Genomic DNA, 7,986 nt, shown 5'->3' with positions numbered 1-7,986 from the left:
CAAACCTCCTCGTCATGTAATCTCCTTACTACTGGGGTGACACACTGTAACAAACCTCCTCCTCATATAATCTCCTTACTACTGGGGTGACAAACTGTAACAAACCTCCTCATGTTATCTCCTTACTACTGGGGTGACACACTGTAACAAACCTCCTCCTCGTGTAATCTCCTTACTACTGGGGTGACACTGTAACAAACCTCCTCCTCATGTAATCTCCTTACTACTGGGGTGACACACTGTAACAACCCCCCTCCTCATGTAATCTCCTTATTACTGGGGTGACACACTGCAACAAACCTCCTCCTCATGTAATCACCTTACTACTGGGGTGACACACTGTAACAAACCTCCTCCTCATGTAATCACCTTACTACTGGGGTGACACACTGTAACAAACCTTCTCCTCATGTAATCTCCTTACTACTGGGGTGACACACTGTAACAAACCTTCTCCTCATGTAATCTCCTCACTACTGGGGTGACACACTGTAACAAACCCCCTCCTCATGTAATCTTCTTACTACTGGGGTGACACACTAACAAACCCCTTCATGTAATCTCCTTACTACTGGGGTGACACACTTTAACAAACCTCCTCTTCATGTAATCTTCTTACTACTGGGGTGACACACTGTAACAAACCTCCTCCTCATGTAATCTACTTACTACTGGGGTGACACACTGTAACAAACCTCCTCCTCATGTAATCTCCTTACTACTGGGGTGACACACTAACAAACCTCCTCCTCATATAATCTCCTTACTACTGGGGTGATACACTGTAACACACCTCCTCCTCATGTAATCTCCTTACTACTGGGGTGACACACTGTAACAAACCTTCTCCTCATGTAATGTCCTTACTACTGGAATGACACACTGTAACAAACCTCCTCCTCATGTAATCTCCTTACTACTGGGGTGACACACTGTAACACACCTCCTCCTCATGTAATCTACTTACTACTGGAGTGATACACTGTAACAAACCTCCTCCTCATGTAATCTCCTTACTACTGGAATGACACACTGTAACACACCTCCTCCTCATGTAATCTCCTTACTACTGGGGTGACACACTGTAATAAACTTCCTCCTCATGTAATCTCCTTACTACTGGGGTGACACACTGTAACAAACCTCCTCCTCATGTAATCTTCTTACTACTGGGGTGACACACTGTAACAAACCTCCTCCTTATGTAATCTCCTTACTACTTGGGTGACACACTGTAACAAACCTCCTCCTCATGTAATCTTACTACTGGGGTGACACAATGTAACAAACCTCCTCCTCATGTAATCTTCTTACTACTGGGGTGACACACTGTAACAAACCTCCTCCTCAGGTAATTACCTTACTAGGTGGATGCTTCAGGTGAGTGGGGGCTTCAGATGCTGGCTGGCTACTAACTTTCTTGCAGCATGCAGAGCAGTGCCCCCATCCAGAGGGTGCTCTAGATTGCTGCCTATTTTGTCTATAAGCACAACCGGCCCTGCAGTGATGTCACAACCCCCGCAGCCTGCACCCAGCGTTTGGTACAAAATGTTCCGAACGCTGGGGTAGTGGAGTACCCCTTTAAGGTCCCCATACAATACACAGCAAGTTCTGTGCACGAGTTCTGATCATTACAGTAGGGCTCGTGTGTGGGGAAGTCGCTGGGTGTCCACCGTGATCTGTGTCTCTCAGCAGCAGTTACACATTAAGATAAGAAAGCTGAGCAGTGATTGGTCGCTATGGGCAAAATCAGGCTGTTGCCTCCCTATAATTTATATCACTCCGACCCAAGGGCCACCTACAGCACAAGGTGGCCCTCAGATACAGCCCTCATAAATGGATACTTTAAAAACTCACTATTTTTTGTAATAGATAATGTTTAAAGACAATGGACACCTTTGAAAAGCAATTCTTTGCTATGTACTTATTATGGCACAAAAATATTATCTCCATACGTCTTAAATGTTGTTGCTTACTTTAGCTTCTACAGCCTGTGCCGCTTTCTGTGTGAGCTCTGTTTTCTCCATATGATTCTCCTCTGAAGACTGCCTTGTATCTATGCTCCTCTCCTTCTACAGCATATGCAGCTTTCTGTATGTGTTCTGCATTCTCTATGTTATTCTTCCTGTAGACTGCCTTGTATATGTGCTCCTCATTTTCTGCAGGCTGTACAGCTATCTGTATGAGCTCTGCTTTCTCTATATGATTTACCCAGAAGACTGCCTTGTTTCTGTGCACCTTTCTTTCTCCAGTCTGTGCAGCCTTCTGTATGAGCTGTTTCCTAATGTATGAGCTGCAGACAACTTTGTATCTGTGCTCCTCTTTCTATAGCCTGTGCAGCTTTCTGTAAGAGCTGTTTTCTCTATATGATTCTCCCTGCAGACTGCCTTGTATCTGTGCTCCTCCCTTTTTACAGCCTGTGCAGCTATCTGTATGATCTCGACTTCCTCTGTGATTCTCCCCCACAGACTGCTTTCTATCTGTGCTGCTCTCTTTTTAAAGCCTGTGAAGCTTTTTGAATGAGCTCTGCTTTCTCTTTATACAAGTCTTTTCTGCAACTGCTTTGTACCTGCTCTCCAGTATTGTTGTAAGAGACCTGCTTTCTCTATATCATTTTCCACTGTAGACTGCCTTGCTTCTGTGTTTCTCTCTTTCTACAGCCTGTACAACTTTCTGTAAAAGCTGTTTTCCCTTTAAATTTCTCACCTGCAGACTTCCTTGTATCTTTGCTCCTATCTTTCTTCAGCCTTTGACACTTTCTGCATGAGCTGTTTTTTCTATATGAATCTCCCAGTAGACTGCCTAGTATCTGTGCTCCTCTCTATCTCCAGCCTGTGCAGTCTTCTGTATGAGCTCTTCTTTCTCTATAAGTTTCTCCCCTGCAAACTGCTTTGTATCTGCACTCCTCTCTTCCTGAAGCATGTGCAGCTTTCTGTATGAGCTTTGCTTCCTCTATACAATACTCTCCTGTCCTGCAGGCTGCCTTGTATCTGTGCTCCTTTCTTTCTACAGCCTGTGCAGCTTTCTATATGAGCTCTGTGTTTTCTATAAGATTCTCCCCTTCAGACTGCCTTGTATCTGCCCTCCTCTCTTTCTACAGCCTGTGCAGCTTTCTGTAAGAGCTGTTTTCTCTGTTCTCACCCCTGCAGACAACCTTGTATGTGTGCTCCCCTACAGACTATTTTTTAAATCTGTGCTCCCCTCTTTCTACAGCCTGTGCAGCTTTCCATATGATCTGTTTTCTCTAAGATTCTCCCCTGCAGACTGCCTTGTATCTGCACTCCTATCTTTCTACAGCCTGTGCTGTTTTCCTTATAAGTACTATTTTCTTGATATGATTCTTCCCTACAGACTGCCTTATATCTGTGCTCCTCTCTTTCTAAAGTCTGAGCAGTTTTCTGTATGAGCTCTGTTTTATCTATACAATTCCCCCTGCAGGCTGCCTTGTATCTGTGCTCATCTCCATCCCCAGCCTGTGCAGCTTTCTGTAAGAGCTCTGTTTTCTCTATACGATAGACTACCTTCTATCTGTGCTCCTCTCTTCCTCCAGTCTGTGTGAGTGTCCTCCAGGGTTTCTTTCCCCCCTGTACAGTATTTGAGTTCCTGTAAAGACTATTTCAAAAGTTGTTTCATTTACAACTCAGGAAACAAATCATCAATAAAAACCATTGCAAATGTGTCTATGATCTATAAGCATAAATAAACAATGTTTCAGGCGCCTTTCTCGCACAAGATTGCAGTTGTGCGCAGAATATGGCGGTGGCCTCCACATCGAAGCTCTATCTCATCTGATTGATTATGCACAGGAATTGTCCCTGGAGTGTGGATGTCATACAGAGGTTGTGAACACGCGGCAGGACAGATGTCGGGGGGGCGGGACACGCGGCAGGACAGATGTCGGGGGGGCGGGACACGCGGCAGGACAGATGTCGGGGGGGGCGGGACACACGGCAGGACAAATGTCGGGGGGAACACACGTGGCAGGACAGATGTCGGGGGGAACACACGCGGCAGGACAGATGTCGGGGGGAACACACGCGGCAGGACAGATGTCGGGGGGAACACGCAGCAGGACAGATGTCGGGGGGAACACACGCGGCAGGACAGATGTCGGGGGGAACACGCGGCAGGACAGATGTCGGCGGGAACGCGCGTCAGGACAGATGTCGGGGGGAACACGCGGCAGGACAGATGTCGGGGGGAACACGCGGCAGGACAGATGTCGGGGGGAACACGCGGCAGGACAGATGTCGGGGGGAACACGCGGCAGGACAGATGTCGGGGGGAACACGCGGCAGGACAGATGTCGGGGGGAACACGCGGCAGGACAGATGTCGGGGGGAACACGCGGCAGGACAGATGTCGGGGGGGGCGGGACACGCGGCAGGACAGATGTCGGGGGGGCGGGACACGCGGCAGGACAGATGTCGGGGGGGCGGGACACGCGGCAGGACAGATGTCGGGGGGGCGGGACACGCGGCAGGACAGATGTCGGGGGCGGGACACGCGGCAGGACAGATGTCGGGGGGGCGGGACACGCGGCAGGACAGATGTCGGGGGGAACACGCGGCAGGACAGATGTCGGGGGGAACACGCGGCAGGACAGATGTCGGGGGGAACACGCGGCAGGACAGATGTCGGGGGAAACACGCGGCAGGACAGATGTCGGGGGGAACACGCGGCAGGACAGATGTCGGGGGAACACGCGGCAGGACAGATGTCGGGGGAACACGCGTCAGGACAGATGTCGGGGGGAACACACGGCAGGACAGATGTCGGGGGGAACACGCGGCAGGACAGATGTCGGGGGGGGCGGGACACGCGGCAGGACAGATGTCGGGGGGGCGGGACACGCGGCAGGACAGATGTCAGGGGGGCGGGACACGCGGCAGGACAGATGTCGGGGGGGCGGGACACGCGGCAGGACAGATGTCGGGGGGCGGGACACGCGGCAGGACAGATGTCGGGGGGGCGGGACACGCGGCAGGACAGATGTCGGGGGGGCGGGACACGCGGCAGGACAGATGTCGGGGGGAACACGCGGCAGGACAGATGTCGGGGGGAACACGCGGCAGGACAGATGTCGGGGGGAACACGCGGCAGGACAGATGTCGGGGGAACAACGCGGCAGGACAGATGTCGGGGGGAACACGCGGCAGGACAGATGTCGGGGGAACACGCGGCAGGACAGATGTCGGGGGAACACGCAGCAGGACAGATGTCGGGGGGAACACGCCGCAGGACAGATGTCGAGGGAAACACGCGGCAGGACAGATGTCGGGGGGAACACGCGGCAGGACAGATGTCGGGGGGAACACGCGGCAAGACAGATGTCGGGGGGAACACACGGCAGGAAAGATGTCGGGGGGAACACGCGGCAGGACAGATGTCGGGGGGAACACGCGGCAGGACAGATGTCGGGGGGGGGCGGGACAAGCGGCAGGACAGATGTCGGGGGCGGGATACGCGGCAGGACAGATGTCGGGGGGGCGGGACACGCGGCAGGACAGATGTCGGGGGGGCGGGACACGCGGCAGGACAGATGTCGGGGGGCGGGACACGCGGCAGGACAGATGTCGGGGGGGCGGGACACGCGGCAGGACAGATGTCGGGGGGGCGGGACACGCGGCAGGACAGATGTCGGGGGGGCGGGACACGCGGCAGGACAGATGTCGGGGGGAACACGCGGCAGGACAGATGTCGGGGGGAACACGCGGCAGGACAGATGTCGGGGGAAACACGCGGCAGGACAGATGTCGGGGGGAACACGCGGCAGGACAGATGTCGGGGGAACACGCGGCAGGACAGATGTCGGGGGAACACGCTGCAGGACAGATGTCGGGGGGAACACGCGGAAGGACAGATGTCGGGGGAACACGCGGCAGGACAGATGTCGCGGAAAAAAAGCGGCAGGACAGATGTCGGGGGGAACACGCGGCAGGACAGATGTCGGGGGGGGGCGGGACACGCGGCAGGACAGATGTCGGGGGGCTGGACACGCGGCAGGACAGATGTCGGGGGGAACACGCGGCAGGACAGATGTCGGGGGGGCGGGACACGCGGCAGGACAGATGTCGGGGGGCGGGACACGCGGCAGGACAGATGTCGGGGGGGCGGGACACGCGGCAGGACAGATGTCGGGGGGGCGGGACACGCGGCAGGACAGATGTCGGGGGGAACACGCGGCAGGACAGATGTCGGGGGGAACACGCGGCAGGACAGATGTCGGGGGGAACACGCGGCAGGACAGATGTCGGGGGAAACACGCGGCAGGACAGATGTCGGGGGGGCGGGACACGCGGCAGGACAGATGTCGGGGGGCGGGACACGCGGCAGGACAGATGTCGGGGGGGCGGGACACGCGGCAGGACAGATGTCGGGGGGCGGGACACGCGGCAGGACAGATGTCGGGGGGGCGGGACACGCGGCAGGACAGATGTCGGGGGGGCGGGACACGCGGCAGGACAGATGTCGGGGGGAACACGCGGCAGGACAGATGTCGGGGGGAACACGCGGCAGGACAGATGTCGGGGGGAACACGCGGCAGGACAGATGTCGGGGGAAACACGCGGCAGGACAGATGTCGGGGGGAACACGCGGCAGGACAGATGTCGGGGGAACACGCGGCAGGACAGATGTCGGGGGAACACGCAGCAGGACAGATGTCGGGGGGAACACGCCGCAGGACAGATGTCGAGGGAAACACGCGGCAGGACAGATGTCGGGGGGAACACGCGGCAGGACAGATGTCGGGGGGAACACGCGGCAAGACAGATGTCGGGGGGAACACACGGCAGGAAAGATGTCGGGGGGAACACGCGGCAGGACAGATGTCGGGGGGAACACGCGGCAGGACAGATGTCGGGGGGGGGCGGGACAAGCGGCAGGACAGATGTCGGGGGCGGGATACGCGGCAGGACAGATGTCGGGGGGGCGGGACACGCGGCAGGACAGATGTCGGGGGGGGCGGGACACGCGGCAGGACAGATGTCGGGGGGCGGGACACGCGGCAGGACAGATGTCGGGGGGGCGGGACACGCGGCAGGACAGATGTCTGGGGGGCGGGACACGCGGCAGGACAGATGTCGGGGGGGCGGGACACGCGGCAGGACAGATGTCGGGGGGCGGGACACGCGGCAGGACAGATGTCGGGGGGGCGGGACACGCGGCAGGACAGATGTCGGGGGGGCGGGACACGCGGCAGGACAGATGTCGGGGGGAACACGCGGCAGGACAGATGTCGGGGGGAACACGCGGCAGGACAGATGTCGGGGGGAACACGCGGCAGGACAGATGTCGGGGGGAACACGCGGCAGGACAGATGTCGGGGGGAACACGCGGCAGGACAGATGTCGGGGGAACACGCGGCAGGACAGATGTCGGGGGAACACGCAGCAGGACAGATGTCGGGGGGAACACGCCGCAGGACAGATGTCGAGGGAAACACGCGGCAGGACAGATGTCGGGGGGAACACGCGGCAGGACAGATGTCGGGGGGAACACGCGGCAAGACAGATGTCGGGGGGAACACACGGCAGGAAAGATGTCGGGGGGAACACGCGGCAGGACAGATGTCGGGGGGAACACGCGGCAGGACAGATGTCGGGGGGGGGCGGGACAAGCGGCAGGACAGATGTCGGGGGCGGGATACGCGGCAGGACAGATGTCGGGGGGGCGGGACACGCGGCAGGACAGATGTCGGGGGGGCGGGACACGCGGCAGGACAGATGTCGGGGGGCGGGACACGCGGCAGGACAGATGTCGGGGGGGCGGGACACGCGGCAGGACAGATGTCGGGGGGGCGGGACACGCGGCAGGACAGATGTCGGGGGGGCGGGACACGCGGCAGGACAGATGTCGGGGGGAACACGCGGCAGGACAGATGTCGGGGGGAACACGCGGCAGGACAGATGTCGGGGGAAACACGCGGCAGGACAGATGTCGGGGGGAACACGCGGCAGGACAGATGTCGGGGGAACACGCGGC

This window comes from Hyla sarda, chromosome 9 (assembly GCF_029499605.1).
Source record: "Hyla sarda isolate aHylSar1 chromosome 9, aHylSar1.hap1, whole genome shotgun sequence".
NCBI lineage: Eukaryota > Metazoa > Chordata > Amphibia > Anura > Hylidae > Hyla > Hyla sarda.
Note: the sequence above shows the minus strand (reverse complement) of the source record.